We start from the raw sequence: 18,154 nt of genomic DNA, 5'->3' as shown, positions 1-18,154 counted from the left end.
ATATTTCTGCAGTGGCTGAAGCTTAATGAGAAAGAGTAACAAGTTGTTCATAACAACATAAGAAACACATTGTGCATTTTCTCTCAAATACTCCTTCACTTTGTGCCAAAAGAAATACCAAGGTGAATACCTAGGCCACAGATTCAAGCTAAAGATCTTCCTGGTGAAGGCAAGGCACAATAAAAACTGCATATCGCTGGACTAAAGCATTCCTTGCATAGCCTCTAACATCATAACATAACTGAGCTGCTAGCAGCAAGCTAACCAATACCTTTCTGAAATGAGAATGACATGTGCTTATCTGCTCAATCAGTGCTCAATTGGCTCGATCAGGCGAGATTTAGAAAAGGTGGAAAGGGTCCAAGTGGATGCCCCTTCCTTTTTAGGGTGGGTCCTGCTGACTATCATAGGATTGCTTGTAAAAGTGGCCAGGGTCAGAGGAAAAGCTGCCAACACTTCTTAGCGTTCTCTATAGATGCAGCCATTTTCTGTGACTGTAATTTCGGCCTTTTCCCAGAAGTCTCTATTCTGCCTATGCAAATTAACAAAAGCAGTGCTTATTCCTCACTTGCTCAAATGTCCTTCCTGTCCAGAAAGCTCTGATTAAGCATGCTTATTTTCTTTTTCTGGGATATTTTAAATTGTTTCGCTGTCCAGTCTGTGGCAGTAGAAAGCTGCTTATGATGCCAGGTTTTGATGAATCCCCAAGGTACAAGTACAGAGGAATATATCAGTCTCTAGGATATGGAACTTTTAGCTAACACATCACAATATGTGATGCTTGCCAAGAAAACACTACATTCTGGAGCGCTGATGATCAGAACATTCTGCTCCTGAAGGATAGAAAAGACAGCTTGATTGAAATAAAGTCTGTTTATATTGACGCTCTCTCTCTCCCTATATATACATACATGCGTACACACACACACACAGGTATGTCATGCATTTCTTCAGATTTGTTTCAACCATTTACCATTTATTGGAGAATCCCTACTTTTCAAGTGACTGCAAATGAAGTCATCTCTGGCACTTTTTGTGCAAAGTAAGAGACACACATGACACCTTTTTATAAAAGTCATCGGTTTCTTTGTTACTGTGTACTTTCAAAGCATGGGGCTTTCACACGTCAGGTAAACCTGATTACCACTACACAACAAAAGCAGATGCAGCTTTCTTATCTATGTCGTGATAGAACAGTTGTGAATTGAGTAGAAGAAGGGCCCTGATGTGATACTTATTACATGCAGCCTGTAAGATAGTCAAACATGCAGGCTAGGAAGGAAGATGCAAATATCAATGTATTAGAAAAACACCTAAAGGCGAGTGATATGCTTTCATTCATGCATGGCTAGGAAAAATCGCCATACTGTTGCAAACATTCTTACACCACCAACTGGAAATAAATGATTCTGACATTAAACGTAAAGGTGACAATGCATTTGTATCATCACCCTGAGAAGGATCATCTTGGAATTGAGCCGAGGGCCTCTGCACTCAAAGCCAGAAACACTCCACTAAAATAAGATTCCTGTTGGTGCCAACAATTCTCCATGTTAATGCTTGTTCTAGGTGAGCAGTGAACCGATTGCAGGGCTCTTTTGAAAGCAAGGTCTGAGAACCAACAGATACATCCACACGCCGATTACTTTAGTGTTTTGAGAGAATTCCCTTTCTTGGAACGAGATTGCATGAAATAATCTTCAGGGCTTGGACAATTCCATGGCAAAACGGCACCTATCAACATTGTAGCCAACACAATATAACAACTGTTTCTGCCCGGTTTCGAACCGGGGACCTTTCGCGTGTGAGGCGAACGTGATAACCACTACACTACAGAAACAGATACCTACAGTTGATTTTTCTGTAATGAAACTGCTCCGAACTGGCTATTCCATGGGCCTCTGGCTTTAGATTTCTTTCATGCAACCTGCCCGACATCCCTAGCTGAACGCTCGTACATGCCATGCAAGACCAGATGTTTGGTATTAGCTCAGACTGGGCAGGGCTGAAGCATGAGACTCTAGCAAAGAATTATCCACTACTGCAAAGAAAAAATTGATGTTGGTTTTGAAACGCAAACTTCAAAACAACTTGAAAAGAGTACCAAGAAAAGGGCTCGTCCGGGATTTGAACCCGGGACCTCTCGCACCCAAAGCGAGAATCATACCCCTAGACCAACGAGCCCTCAAAATTCTCTTACCTCTCAAAAGCTAATACCGGCTCTAAGCCCGCAATGAAGATCATGCTGGTATCTTTATGATGCTTGGTCTGTGAATACGCATGAAAGTCAGTCTCAACTTACCCTTTCTCAAACGATAGCACTATCATTTACAAGTGTCTCCTTTTATTCCGTCCCAGCTTTGGACACGTCTTACAGGAAGTCAGCCCTTATTTATATATTTCTTCAGTGGCTGAAGCTTAATGAGAAAGAGTAACAAGTTGTTCATAACAACATAAGAAACACATTGTGCATTTTCTCTTAAATACTCCTTCACTTTGTGCCAAAAGAAATACCAAGGTGAATACCTAGGCCACAGATTCAAGCTAAAGATCTTCCTGCTGAATGCAAGGCGCATTAAAAACTGCATATCGCTGGACTAAAGCATTCCTTGCATAGCCTCTAACATCATAACATAACTGAGCTGCTAGCAGCAAGCTAACCAATACCTTTCTGAAATGAGAATGACATGTGCTTATCTGCTCAATCAGTGCTCAATCAGGCTCGATCAGGCGAGATTTAGAAAAGGTGGAAAGGGTCCAAGTGGATGCCCCTTCCTTTTTAGGGTGGGTCCTGCTGACTATCATAGGATTGCTTGTAAAAGTGGCCAGGGTCAGAGGAAAAGCTGCCAACACTTCTTAGCGTTCTCTATAGATGCAGCCATTTTCTGTGACTGTAATTTCGGCCTTTTCCCAGAAGTCTCTATTCTGCCTATGCAAATTAACAAAAGCAGTGCTTATTCCTCACTTGCTCAAATGTCCTTCCTGTCCAGAAAGCTCTGATTAAGCATGCTTATTTTCTTTTTCTGGGATATTTTAAATTGTTTCGCTGTCCAGTCTGTGGCAGTAGAAAGCTGCTTATGATGCCAGGTTTTGATGAATCCCCAAGGTACAAGTACAGAGGAATATATCAGTCTCTAGGATATGGAACTTTTAGCTAACACATCACAATATGTGATGCTTGCCAAGAAAACACTACATTCTGGAGCGCTGATGATCAGAACATTCTGCTCCTGAAGGATAGAAAAGACAGCTTGATTGAAATAAAGTCTGTTTATATTGACGCTCTCTCTCTCCCTATATATACATACATGCATACACACACACACACAGGTATGTCATGCATTTCTTCAGATTTGTTTCAACCATTTACCATTTATTGGAGAATCCCTACTTTTCAAGTGACTGCAAATGAAGTCATCTCTGGCACTTTTTGTGCAAAGTAAGAGACACACATGACACCTTATTATAAAAGTCATCGGTTTCTTTGTTACTGTGTACTTTCAAAGCATGGGGCTTTCACACGTCAGGTAAACCTGATTACCACTACACAACAAAAGCAGATGCAGCTTTCTTATCTATGTCGTGATAGAACAGTTGTGAATTGAGTAGAAGAAGGGCCCTGATGTGATACTTATTACATGCAGCCTGTAAGATAGTCAAACATGCAGGCTAGGAAGGAAGATGCAAATATCAATGTATTAGAAAAACACCTAAAGGCGAGTGATATGCTTTCATTCATGCATGGCTAGGAAAAATCGCCATACTGTTGCAAACATTCTTACACCACCAACTGGAAATAAATGATTCTGACATTAAACGTAAAGGTGAGAATGCATTTGTATCATCACCTTGAGAAGGATCATCTTGGAATTGAGCCGAGGGCCTCTGCACTCAAAGCCAGAAACACTCCACTAAAATAAGATTCCTGTTGGTGCCAACAATTCTCCATGTTAATGCTTGTTCTAGGTGAGCAGTGAACCGATTACAGGGCTCTTTTGAAAGCAAGGTCTGAGAACCAACAGATACATCCACACGCCGATTACTTTAGTGTTTTGAGAGAATTCCCTTTCTTGGAACGAGATTGCATGAAATAATCTTCAGGGCTTGGACAATTCCATGGCAAAACGGCACCTATCAACATTGTAGCCAACACAATATAACAACTGTTTCTGCCCGGTTTCGAACCGGGGACCTTTCGCGTGTGAGGCGAACTTGATAACCACTACACTACAGAAACAGATACCTACAGTTGATTTTTCTGTAATGAAACTGCTCCGAACTGGCTATTCCATGGGCCTCTGGCTTTAGATTTCTTTCATGCAACCTGCCCGACATCCCTAGCTGAACGCTCGTACATGCCATGCAAGACCAGATGTTTGGTATTAGCTCAGACTGGGCAGGGCTGAAGCATGAGACTCTAGCAAAGAATTATCCACTACTGCAAAGAAAAAATTGATGTTGGTTTTGAAACGCAAACTTCAAAACAACTTGAAAAGAGTACCAAGAAAAGGGCTTGTCCGGGATTTGAACCCGGGACCTCTCGCACCCAAAGCGAGAATCATACCCCTAGACCAACGAGCCCTCAAAATTCTCTTACCTCTCAAAAGCTAATACCGGCTCTAAGCCCGCAATGAAGATCATGCTGGTATCTTTATGATGCTTGGTCTGTGAATACGCATGAAAGTCAGTCTCAACTTACCCTTTCTCAAACGATAGCACTATCATTTACAAGTGTCTCCTTTTATTCCGTCCCAGCTTTGGACACGTCTTACAGGAAGTCAGCCCTTATTTATATATTTCTGCAGTGGCTGAAGCTTAATGAGAAAGAGTAACAAGTTGTTCATAACAACATAAGAAACACATTGTGCATTTTCTCTCAAATACTCCTTCACTTTGTGCCAAAAGAAATACCAAGGTGAATACCTAGGCCACAGATTCAAGCTAAAGATCTTCCTGGTGAAGGCAAGGCGCAATAAAAACTGCATATCGCTGGACTAAAGCATTCCTTGCATAGCCTCTAACATCATAACATAACTGAGCTGCTAGCAGCAAGCTAACCAATACCTTTCTGAAATGAGAATGACATGTGCTTATCTGCTCAATCAGTGCTCAATTGGCTCGATCAGGCGAGATTTAGAAAAGGTGGAAAGGGTCCAAGTGGATGCCCCTTCCTTTTTAGGGTGGGTCCTGCTGACTATCATAGGATTGCTTGTAAAAGTGGCCAGGGTCAGAGGAAAAGCTGCCAACACTTCTTAGCGTTCTCTATAGATGCAGCCATTTTCTGTGACTGTAATTTCGGCCTTTTCCCAGAAGTCTCTATTCTGCCTATGCAAATTAACAAAAGCAGTGCTTATTCCTCACTTGCTCAAATGTCCTTCCTGTCCAGAAAGCTCTGATTAAGCATGCTTATTTTCTTTTTCTGGGATATTTTAAATTGTTTCGCTGTCCAGTCTGTGGCAGTAGAAAGCTGCTTATGATGCCAGGTTTTGATGAATCCCCAAGGTACAAGTACAGAGGAATATATCAGTCTCTAGGATATGGAACTTTTAGCTAACACATCACAATATGTGATGCTTGCCAAGAAAACACTACATTCTGGAGCGCTGATGATCAGAACATTCTGCTCCTGAAGGATAGAAAAGACAGCTTGATTGAAATAAAGTCTGTTTATATTGACGCTCTCTCTCTCCCTATATATACATACATGCATACACACACACACACAGGTATGTCATGCATTTCTTCAGATTTGTTTCAACCATTTACCATTTATTGGAGAATCCCTACTTTTCAAGTGACTGCAAATGAAGTCATCTCTGGCACTTTTTGTGCAAAGTAAGAGACACACATGACACCTTTTTATAAAAGTCATCGGTTTCTTTGTTACTGTGTACTTTCAAAGCATGGGGCTTTCACACGTCAGGTAAACCTGATTACCACTACACAACAAAAGCAGATGCAGCTTTCTTATCTATGTCGTGATAGAACAGTTGTGAATTGAGTAGAAGAAGGGCCCTGATGTGATACTTATTACATGCAGCCTGTAAGATAGTCAAACATGCAGGCTAGGAAGGAAGATGCAAATATCAATGTATTAGAAAAACACCTAAAGGCGAGTGATATGCTTTCATTCATGCATGGCTAGGAAAAATCGCCATACTGTTGCAAACATTCTTACACCACCAACTGGAAATAAATGATTCTGACATTAAACGTAAAGGTGAGAATGCATTTGTATCATCACCTTGAGAAGGATCATCTTGGAATTGAGCCGAGGGCCTCTGCACTCAAAGCCAGAAACACTCCACTAAAATAAGATTCCTGTTGGTGCCAACAATTCTCCATGTTAATGCTTGTTCTAGGTGAGCAGTGAACCGATTACAGGGCTCTTTTGAAAGCAAGGTCTGAGAACCAACAGATACATCCACACGCCGATTACTTTAGTGTTTTGAGAGAATTCCCTTTCTTGGAACGAGATTGCATGAAATAATCTTCAGGGCTTGGACAATTCCATGGCAAAACGGCACCTATCAACATTGTAGCCAACACAATATAACAACTGTTTCTGCCCGGTTTCGAACCGGGGACCTTTCGCGTGTGAGGCGAACTTGATAACCACTACACTACAGAAACAGATACCTACAGTTGATTTTTCTGTAATGAAACTGCTCCGAACTGGCTATTCCATGGGCCTCTGGCTTTAGATTTCTTTCATGCAACCTGCCCGACATCCCTAGCTGAACGCTCGTACATGCCATGCAAGACCAGATGTTTGGTATTAGCTCAGACTGGGCAGGGCTGAAGCATGAGACTCTAGCAAAGAATTATCCACTACTGCAAAGAAAAAATTGATGTTGGTTTTGAAACGCAAACTTCAAAACAACTTGAAAAGAGTACCAAGAAAAGGGCTTGTCCGGGATTTGAACCCGGGACCTCTCGCACCCAAAGCGAGAATCATACCCCTAGACCAACGAGCCCTCAAAATTCTCTTACCTCTCAAAAGCTAATACCGGCTCTAAGCCCGCAATGAAGATCATGCTGGTATCTTTATGATGCTTGGTCTGTGAATACGCATGAAAGTCAGTCTCAACTTACCCTTTCTCAAACGATAGCACTATCATTTACAAGTGTCTCCTTTTATTCCGTCCCAGCTTTGGACACGTCTTACAGGAAGTCGGCCCTTATTTATATATTTCTGCAGTGGCTGAAGCTTAATGAGAAAGAGTAACAAGTTGTTCATAACAACATAAGAAACACATTGTGCATTTTCTCTCAAATACTCCTTCACTTTGTGCCAAAAGAAATACCAAGGTGAATACCTAGGCCACAGATTCAAGCTAAAGATCTTCCTGGTGAAGGCAAGGCGCAATAAAAACTGCATATCGCTGGACTAAAGCATTCCTTGCATAGCCTCTAACATCATAACATAACTGAGCTGCTAGCAGCAAGCTAACCAATACCTTTCTGAAATGAGAATGACATGTGCTTATCTGCTCAATCAGTGCTCAATCAGGCTCGATCAGGCGAGATTTAGAAAAGGTGGAAAGGGTCCAAGTGGATGCCCCTTCCTTTTTAGGGTGGGTCCTGCTGACTATCATAGGATTGCTTGTAAAAGTGGCCAGGGTCAGAGGAAAAGCTGCCAACACTTCTTAGCGTTCTCTATAGATGCAGCCATTTTCTGTGACTGTAATTTCGGCCTTTTCCCAGAAGTCTCTATTCTGCCTATGCAAATTAACAAAAGCAGTGCTTATTCCTCACTTGCTCAAATGTCCTTCCTGTCCAGAAAGCTCTGATTAAGCATGCTTATTTTCTTTTTCTGGGATATTTTAAATTGTTTCGCTGTCCAGTCTGTGGCAGTAGAAAGCTGCTTATGATGCCAGGTTTTGATGAATCCCCAAGGTACAAGTACAGAGGAATATATCAGTCTCTAGGATATGGAACTTTTAGCTAACACATCACAATATGTGATGCTTGCCAAGAAAACACTACATTCTGGAGCGCTGATGATCAGAACATTCTGCTCCTGAAGGATAGAAAAGACAGCTTGATTGAAATAAAGTCTGTTTATATTGACGCTCTCTCTCTCCCTATATATACATACATGCATACACACACACACACAGGTATGTCATGCATTTCTTCAGATTTGTTTCAACCATTTACCATTTATTGGAGAATCCCTACTTTTCAAGTGACTGCAAATGAAGTCATCTCTGGCACTTTTTGTGCAAAGTAAGAGACACACATGACACCTTTTTATAAAAGTCATCGGTTTCTTTGTTACTGTGTACTTTCAAAGCATGGGGCTTTCACACGTCAGGTAAACCTGATTACCACTACACAACAAAAGCAGATGCAGCTTTCTTATCTATGTCGTGATAGAACAGTTGTGAATTGAGTAGAAGAAGGGCCCTGATGTGATACTTATTACATGCAGCCTGTAAGATAGTCAAACATGCAGGCTAGGAAGGAAGATGCAAATATCAATGTATTAGAAAAACACCTAAAGGCGAGTGATATGCTTTCATTCATGCATGGCTAGGAAAAATCGCCATACTGTTGCAAACATTCTTACACCACCAACTGGAAATAAATGATTCTGACATTAAACGTAAAGGTGACAATGCATTTGTATCATCACCCTGAGAAGGATCATCTTGGAATTGAGCCGAGGGCCTCTGCACTCAAAGCCAGAAACACTCCACTAAAATAAGATTCCTGTTGGTGCCAACAATTCTCCATGTTAATGCTTGTTCTAGGTGAGCAGTGAACCGATTGCAGGGCTCTTTTGAAAGCAAGGTCTGAGAACCAACAGATACATCCACACGCCGATTACTTTAGTGTTTTGAGAGAATTCCCTTTCTTGGAACGAGATTGCATGAAATAATCTTCAGGGCTTGGACAATTCCATGGCAAAACGGCACCTATCAACATTGTAGCCAACACAATATAACAACTGTTTCTGCCCGGTTTCGAACCGGGGACCTTTCGCGTGTGAGGCGAACGTGATAACCACTACACTACAGAAACAGATACCTACAGTTGATTTTTCTGTAATGAAACTGCTCCGAACTGGCTATTCCATGGGCCTCTGGCTTTAGATTTCTTTCATGCAACCTGCCCGACATCCCTAGCTGAACGCTCGTACATGCCATGCAAGACCAGATGTTTGGTATTAGCTCAGACTGGGCAGGGCTGAAGCATGAGACTCTAGCAAAGAATTATCCACTACTGCAAAGAAAAAATTGATGTTGGTTTTGAAACGCAAACTTCAAAACAACTTGAAAAGAGTACCAAGAAAAGGGCTCGTCCGGGATTTGAACCCGGGACCTCTCGCACCCAAAGCGAGAATCATACCCCTAGACCAACGAGCCCTCAAAATCCTCTTACCTCTCAAAAGCTAATACCGGCTCTAAGCCCGCAATGAAGATCATGCTGGTATCTTTATGATGCTTGGTCTGTGAATACGCATGAAAGTCAGTCTCAACTTACCCTTTCTCAAACGATAGCACTATCATTTACAAGTGTCTCCTTTTATTCCGTCCCAGCTTTGGACACGTCTTACAGGAAGTCAGCCCTTATTTATATATTTCTTCAGTGGCTGAAGCTTAATGAGAAAGAGTAACAAGTTGTTCATAACAACATAAGAAACACATTGTGCATTTTCTCTTAAATACTCCTTCACTTTGTGCCAAAAGAAATACCAAGGTGAATACCTAGGCCACAGATTCAAGCTAAAGATCTTCCTGCTGAATGCAAGGCGCATTAAAAACTGCATATCGCTGGACTAAAGCATTCCTTGCATAGCCTCTAACATCATAACATAACTGAGCTGCTAGCAGCAAGCTAACCAATACCTTTCTGAAATGAGAATGACATGTGCTTATCTGCTCAATCAGTGCTCAATCAGGCTCGATCAGGCGAGATTTAGAAAAGGTGGAAAGGGTCCAAGTGGATGCCCCTTCCTTTTTAGGGTGGGTCCTGCTGACTATCATAGGATTGCTTGTAAAAGTGGCCAGGGTCAGAGGAAAAGCTGCCAACACTTCTTAGCGTTCTCTATAGATGCAGCCATTTTCTGTGACTGTAATTTCGGCCTTTTCCCAGAAGTCTCTATTCTGCCTATGCAAATTAACAAAAGCAGTGCTTATTCCTCACTTGCTCAAATGTCCTTCCTGTCCAGAAAGCTCTGATTAAGCATGCTTATTTTCTTTTTCTGGGATATTTTAAATTGTTTCGCTGTCCAGTCTGTGGCAGTAGAAAGCTGCTTATGATGCCAGGTTTTGATGAATCCCCAAGGTACAAGTACAGAGGAATATATCAGTCTCTAGGATATGGAACTTTTAGCTAACACATCACAATATGTGATGCTTGCCAAGAAAACACTACATTCTGGAGCGCTGATGATCAGAACATTCTGCTCCTGAAGGATAGAAAAGACAGCTTGATTGAAATAAAGTCTGTTTATATTGACGCTCTCTCTCTCCCTATATATACATACATGCATACACACACACACACAGGTATGTCATGCATTTCTTCAGATTTGTTTCAACCATTTACCATTTATTGGAGAATCCCTACTTTTCAAGTGACTGCAAATGAAGTCATCTCTGGCACTTTTTGTGCAAAGTAAGAGACACACATGACACCTTATTATAAAAGTCATCGGTTTCTTTGTTACTGTGTACTTTCAAAGCATGGGGCTTTCACACGTCAGGTAAACCTGATTACCACTACACAACAAAAGCAGATGCAGCTTTCTTATCTATGTCGTGATAGAACAGTTGTGAATTGAGTAGAAGAAGGGCCCTGATGTGATACTTATTACATGCAGCCTGTAAGATAGTCAAACATGCAGGCTAGGAAGGAAGATGCAAATATCAATGTATTAGAAAAACACCTAAAGGCGAGTGATATGCTTTCATTCATGCATGGCTAGGAAAAATCGCCATACTGTTGCAAACATTCTTACACCACCAACTGGAAATAAATGATTCTGACATTAAACGTAAAGGTGAGAATGCATTTGTATCATCACCTTGAGAAGGATCATCTTGGAATTGAGCCGAGGGCCTCTGCACTCAAAGCCAGAAACACTCCACTAAAATAAGATTCCTGTTGGTGCCAACAATTCTCCATGTTAATGCTTGTTCTAGGTGAGCAGTGAACCGATTACAGGGCTCTTTTGAAAGCAAGGTCTGAGAACCAACAGATACATCCACACGCCGATTACTTTAGTGTTTTGAGAGAATTCCCTTTCTTGGAACGAGATTGCATGAAATAATCTTCAGGGCTTGGACAATTCCATGGCAAAACGGCACCTATCAACATTGTAGCCAACACAATATAACAACTGTTTCTGCCCGGTTTCGAACCGGGGACCTTTCGCGTGTGAGGCGAACTTGATAACCACTACACTACAGAAACAGATACCTACAGTTGATTTTTCTGTAATGAAACTGCTCCGAACTGGCTATTCCATGGGCCTCTGGCTTTAGATTTCTTTCATGCAACCTGCCCGACATCCCTAGCTGAACGCTCGTACATGCCATGCAAGACCAGATGTTTGGTATTAGCTCAGACTGGGCAGGGCTGAAGCATGAGACTCTAGCAAAGAATTATCCACTACTGCAAAGAAAAAATTGATGTTGGTTTTGAAACGCAAACTTCAAAACAACTTGAAAAGAGTACCAAGAAAAGGGCTTGTCCGGGATTTGAACCCGGGACCTCTCGCACCCAAAGCCAGAATCATACCCCTAGACCAACGAGCCCTCAAAATTCTCTTACCTCTCAAAAGCTAATACCGGCTCTAAGCCCGCAATGAAGATCATGCTGGTATCTTTATGATGCTTGGTCTGTGAATACGCATGAAAGTCAGTCTCAACTTACCCTTTCTCAAACGATAGCACTATCATTTACAAGTGTCTCCTTTTATTCCGTCCCAGCTTTGGACACGTCTTACAGGAAGTCAGCCCTTATTTATATATTTCTGCAGTGGCTGAAGCTTAATGAGAAAGAGTAACAAGTTGTTCATAACAACATAAGAAACACATTGTGCATTTTCTCTCAAATACTCCTTCACTTTGTGCCAAAAGAAATACCAAGGTGAATACCTAGGCCACAGATTCAAGCTAAAGATCTTCCTGGTGAAGGCAAGGCGCAATAAAAACTGCATATCGCTGGACTAAAGCATTCCTTGCATAGCCTCTAACATCATAACATAACTGAGCTGCTAGCAGCAAGCTAACCAATACCTTTCTGAAATGAGAATGACATGTGCTTATCTGCTCAATCAGTGCTCAATTGGCTCGATCAGGCGAGATTTAGAAAAGGTGGAAAGGGTCCAAGTGGATGCCCCTTCCTTTTTAGGGTGGGTCCTGCTGACTATCATAGGATTGCTTGTAAAAGTGGCCAGGGTCAGAGGAAAAGCTGCCAACACTTCTTAGCGTTCTCTATAGATGCAGCCATTTTCTGTGACTGTAATTTCGGCCTTTTCCCAGAAGTCTCTATTCTGCCTATGCAAATTAACAAAAGCAGTGCTTATTCCTCACTTGCTCAAATGTCCTTCCTGTCCAGAAAGCTCTGATTAAGCATGCTTATTTTCTTTTTCTGGGATATTTTAAATTGTTTCGCTGTCCAGTCTGTGGCAGTAGAAAGCTGCTTATGATGCCAGGTTTTGATGAATCCCCAAGGTACAAGTACAGAGGAATATATCAGTCTCTAGGATATGGAACTTTTAGCTAACACATCACAATATGTGATGCTTGCCAAGAAAACACTACATTCTGGAGCGCTGATGATCAGAACATTCTGCTCCTGAAGGATAGAAAAGACAGCTTGATTGAAATAAAGTCTGTTTATATTGACGCTCTCTCTCTCCCTATATATACATACATGCATACACACACACACACAGGTATGTCATGCATTTCTTCAGATTTGTTTCAACCATTTACCATTTATTGGAGAATCCCTACTTTTCAAGTGACTGCAAATGAAGTCATCTCTGGCACTTTTTGTGCAAAGTAAGAGACACACATGACACCTTTTTATAAAAGTCATCGGTTTCTTTGTTACTGTGTACTTTCAAAGCATGGGGCTTTCACACGTCAGGTAAACCTGATTACCACTACACAACAAAAGCAGATGCAGCTTTCTTATCTATGTCGTGATAGAACAGTTGTGAATTGAGTAGAAGAAGGGCCCTGATGTGATACTTATTACATGCAGCCTGTAAGATAGTCAAACATGCAGGCTAGGAAGGAAGATGCAAATATCAATGTATTAGAAAAACACCTAAAGGCGAGTGATATGCTTTCATTCATGCATGGCTAGGAAAAATCGCCATACTGTTGCAAACATTCTTACACCACCAACTGGAAATAAATGATTCTGACATTAAACGTAAAGGTGACAATGCATTTGTATCATCACCCTGAGAAGGATCATCTTGGAATTGAGCCGAGGGCCTCTGCACTCAAAGCCAGAAACACTCCACTAAAATAAGATTCCTGTTGGTGCCAACAATTCTCCATGTTAATGCTTGTTCTAGGTGAGCAGTGAACCGATTGCAGGGCTCTTTTGAAAGCAAGGTCTGAGAACCAACAGATACATCCACACGCCGATTACTTTAGTGTTTTGAGAGAATTCCCTTTCTTGGAACGAGATTGCATGAAATAATCTTCAGGGCTTGGACAATTCCATGGCAAAACGGCAACTATCAACATTGTAGCCAACACAATATAACAACTGTTTCTGCCCGGTTTCGAACCGGGGACCTTTCGCGTGTGAGGCGAACGTGATAACCACTACACTACAGAAACAGATACCTACAGTTGATTTTTCTGTAATGAAACTGCTCCGAACTGGCTATTCCATGGGCCTCTGGCTTTAGATTTCTTTCATGCAACCTGCCCGACATCCCTAGCTGAACGCTCGTACATGCCATGCAAGACCAGATGTTTGGTATTAGCTCAGACTGGGCAGGGCTGAAGCATGAGACTCTAGCAAAGAATTATCCACTACTGCAAAGAAAAAATTGATGTTGGTTTTGAAACGCAAACTTCAAAACAACTTGAAAAGAGTACCAAGAAAAGGGCTCGTCCGGGATTTGAACCCGGGACCTCTCGCACCCAAAGCGAGAATCATACCCCTAGACCAACGAGCCCTCAAAATCCTCTTACCTCTCAAAAGCTAATACCGGCTCTAAGCCCGCAATGAAGATCATGCTGGTATCTTTATGATGCTTGGTCTGTGAATACGCATGAAAGTCAGTCTCAACTTACCCTTTCTCAAACGATAGCACTATCATTTACAAGTGTCTCCTTTTATTCCGTCCCAGCTTTGGACACGTCTTACAGGAAGTCAGCCCTTATTTATATATTTCTTCAGTGGCTGAAGCTTAATGAGAAAGAGTAACAAGTTGTTCATAACAACATAAGAAACACATTGTGCATTTTCTCTTAAATACTCCTTCACTTTGTGCCAAAAGAAATACCAAGGTGAATACCTAGGCCACAGATTCAAGCTAAAGATCTTCCTGCTGAATGCAAGGCGCATTAAAAACTGCATATCGCTGGACTAAAGCATTCCTTGCATAGCCTCTAACATCATAACATAACTGAGCTGCTAGCAGCAAGCTAACCAATACCTTTCTGAAATGAGAATGACATGTGCTTATCTGCTCAATCAGTGCTCAATCAGGCTCGATCAGTCGAGATTTAGAAAAGGTGGAAAGGGTCCAAGTGGATGCCCCTTCCTTTTTAGGGTGGGTCCTGCTGACTATCATAGGATTGCTTGTAAAAGTGGCCAGGGTCAGAGGAAAAGCTGCCAACACTTCTTAGCGTTCTCTATAGATGCAGCCATTTTCTGTGACTGTAATTTCGGCCTTTTCCCAGAAGTCTCTATTCTGCCTATGCAAATTAACAAAAGCAGTGCTTATTCCTCACTTGCTCAAATGTCCTTCCTGTCCAGAAAGCTCTGATTAAGCATGCTTATTTTCTTTTTCTGGGATATTTTAAATTGTTTCGCTGTCCAGTCTGTGGCAGTAGAAAGCTGCTTATGATGCCAGGTTTTGATGAATCCCCAAGGTACAAGTACAGAGGAATATATCAGTCTCTAGGATATGGAACTTTTAGCTAACACATCACAATATGTGATGCTTGCCAAGAAAACACTACATTCTGGAGCGCTGATGATCAGAACATTCTGCTCCTGAAGGATAGAAAAGACAGCTTGATTGAAATAAAGTCTGTTTATATTGACGCTCTCTCTCTCCCTATATATACATACATGCATACACACACACACACAGGTATGTCATGCATTTCTTCAGATTTGTTTCAACCATTTACCATTTATTGGAGAATCCCTACTTTTCAAGTGACTGCAAATGAAGTCATCTCTGGCACTTTTTGTGCAAAGTAAGAGACACACATGACACCTTATTATAAAAGTCATCGGTTTCTTTGTTACTGTGTACTTTCAAAGCATGGGGCTTTCACACGTCAGGTAAACCTGATTACCACTACACAACAAAAGCAGATGCAGCTTTCTTATCTATGTCGTGATAGAACAGTTGTGAATTGAGTAGAAGAAGGGCCCTGATGTGATACTTATTACATGCAGCCTGTAAGATAGTCAAACATGCAGGCTAGGAAGGAAGATGCAAATATCAATGTATTAGAAAAACACCTAAAGGCGAGTGATATGCTTTCATTCATGCATGGCTAGGAAAAATCGCCATACTGTTGCAAACATTCTTACACCACCAACTGGAAATAAATGATTCTGACATTAAACGTAAAGGTGAGAATGCATTTGTATCATCACCTTGAGAAGGATCATCTTGGAATTGAGCCGAGGGCCTCTGCACTCAAAGCCAGAAACACTCCACTAAAATAAGATTCCTGTTGGTGCCAACAATTCTCCATGTTAATGCTTGTTCTAGGTGAGCAGTGAACCGATTACAGGGCTCTTTTGAAAGCAAGGTCTGAGAACCAACAGATACATCCACACGCCGATTACTTTAGTGTTTTGAGAGAATTCCCTTTCTTGGAACGAGATTGCATGAAATAATCTTCAGGGCTTGGACAATTCCATGGCAAAACGGCACCTATCAACATTGTAGCCAACACAATATAACAACTGTTTCTGCCCGGTTTCGAACCGGGGACCTTTCGCGTGTGAGGCGAACTTGATAACCACTACACTACAGAAACAGATACCTACAGTTGATTTTTCTGTAATGAAACTGCTCCGAACTGGCTATTCCATGGGCCTCTGGCTTTAGATTTCTTTCATGCAACCTGCCCGACATCCCTAGCTGAACGCTCGTACATGCCATGCAAGACCAGATGTTTGGTATTAGCTCAGACTGGGCAGGGCTGAAGCATGAGACTCTAGCAAAGAATTATCCACTACTGCAAAGAAAAAATTGATGTTGGTTTTGAAACGCAAACTTCAAAACAACTTGAAAAGAGTACCAAGAAAAGGGCTTGTCCGGGATTTGAACCCGGGACCTCTCGCACCCAAAGCGAGAATCATACCCCTAGACCAACGAGCCCTCAAAATTCTCTTACCTCTCAAAAGCTAATACCGGCTCTAAGCCCGCAATGAAGATCATGCTGGTATCTTTATGATGCTTGGTCTGTGAATACGCATGAAAGTCAGTCTCAACTTACCCTTTCTCAAACGATAGCACTATCATTTACAAGTGTCTCCTTTTATTCCGTCCCAGCTTTGGACACGTCTTACAGGAAGTCAGCCCTTATTTATATATTTCTGCAGTGGCTGAAGCTTAATGAGAAAGAGTAACAAGTTGTTCATAACAACATAAGAAACACATTGTGCATTTTCTCTCAAATACTCCTTCACTTTGTGCCAAAAGAAATACCAAGGTGAATACCTAGGCCACAGATTCAAGCTAAAGATCTTCCTGGTGAAGGCAAGGCGCAATAAAAACTGCATATCGCTGGACTAAAGCATTCCTTGCATAGCCTCTAACATCATAACATAACTGAGCTGCTAGCAGCAAGCTAACCAATACCTTTCTGAAATGAGAATGACATGTGCTTATCTGCTCAATCAGTGCTCAATTGGCTCGATCAGGCGAGATTTAGAAAAGGTGGAAAGGGTCCAAGTGGATGCCCCTTCCTTTTTAGGGTGGGTCCTGCTGACTATCATAGGATTGCTTGTAAAAGTGGCCAGGGTCAGAGGAAAAGCTGCCAACACTTCTTAGCGTTCTCTATAGATGCAGCCATTTTCTGTGACTGTAATTTCGGCCTTTTCCCAGAAGTCTCTATTCTGCCTATGCAAATTAACAAAAGCAGTGCTTATTCCTCACTTGCTCAAATGTCCTTCCTGTCCAGAAAGCTCTGATTAAGCATGCTTATTTTCTTTTTCTGGGATATTTTAAATTGTTTCGCTGTCCAGTCTGTGGCAGTAGAAAGCTGCTTATGATGCCAGGTTTTGATGAATCCCCAAGGTACAAGTACAGAGGAATATATCAGTCTCTAGGATATGGAACTTTTAGCTAACACATCACAATATGTGATGCTTGCCAAGAAAACACTACATTCTGGAGCGCTGATGATCAGAACATTCTGCTCCTGAAGGATAGAAAAGACAGCTTGATTGAAATAAAGTCTGTTTATATTGACGCTCTCTCTCTCCCTATATATACATACATGCGTACACACACACACACAGGTATGTCATGCATTTCTTCAGATTTGTTTCAACCATTTACCATTTATTGGAGAATCCCTACTTTTCAAGTGACTGCAAATGAAGTCATCTCTGGCACTTTTTGTGCAAAGTAAGAGACACACATGACACCTTTTTATAAAAGTCATCGGTTTCTTTGTTACTGTGTACTTTCAAAGCATGGGGCTTTCACACGTCAGGTAAACCTGATTACCACTACACAACAAAAGCAGATGCAGCTTTCTTATCTATGTCGTGATAGAACAGTTGTGAATTGAGTAGAAGAAGGGCCCTGATGTGATACTTATTACATGCAGCCTGTAAGATAGTCAAACATGCAGGCTAAGAAGGAAGATGCAAATATCAATGTATTAGAAAAACACCTAAAGGCGAGTGATATGCTTTCATTCATGCATGGCTAGGAAAAATCGCCATACTGTTGCAAACA

At 41.6% G+C, this 18,154-nt stretch overlaps 6 non-coding genes across 6 annotated transcripts; all 6 read right to left on the bottom strand.

Moving 5' to 3' along the window:
* Nucleotides 1-1,767: 1,767 nt before the first annotated feature.
* Nucleotides 1,768-1,840, bottom strand: TRNAV-CAC (transfer RNA valine (anticodon CAC)). Its single transcript has one exon. It is a non-coding gene; the product is annotated as a tRNA-Val (tRNA).
* A 272-nt stretch (nucleotides 1,841-2,112) lies between these two features.
* On the bottom strand, nucleotides 2,113-2,184 carry TRNAP-UGG (transfer RNA proline (anticodon UGG)). The gene has a single exon. It is a non-coding gene; the product is annotated as a tRNA-Pro (tRNA).
* Nucleotides 2,185-8,957: 6,773 nt separating this feature from the next.
* On the bottom strand, nucleotides 8,958-9,030 carry TRNAV-CAC (transfer RNA valine (anticodon CAC)). Its single transcript has one exon. It is a non-coding gene; the product is annotated as a tRNA-Val (tRNA).
* A 272-nt stretch (nucleotides 9,031-9,302) lies between these two features.
* Nucleotides 9,303-9,374, bottom strand: TRNAP-UGG (transfer RNA proline (anticodon UGG)). The gene has a single exon. It is a non-coding gene; the product is annotated as a tRNA-Pro (tRNA).
* Nucleotides 9,375-13,750: 4,376 nt separating this feature from the next.
* On the bottom strand, nucleotides 13,751-13,823 carry TRNAV-CAC (transfer RNA valine (anticodon CAC)). Its single transcript has one exon. It is a non-coding gene; the product is annotated as a tRNA-Val (tRNA).
* A 272-nt stretch (nucleotides 13,824-14,095) lies between these two features.
* Nucleotides 14,096-14,167, bottom strand: TRNAP-UGG (transfer RNA proline (anticodon UGG)). The gene has a single exon. It is a non-coding gene; the product is annotated as a tRNA-Pro (tRNA).
* Between the last annotated feature and the right edge of the window lie 3,987 nt (nucleotides 14,168-18,154).

The sequence above is a fragment of the Triturus cristatus genome, chromosome 8 (genome assembly GCF_964204655.1).
Source record: "Triturus cristatus chromosome 8, aTriCri1.1, whole genome shotgun sequence".
NCBI lineage: Eukaryota > Metazoa > Chordata > Amphibia > Caudata > Salamandridae > Triturus > Triturus cristatus.
Note: the sequence above shows the minus strand (reverse complement) of the source record. Positions and strands in the feature narration are given on the sequence as shown.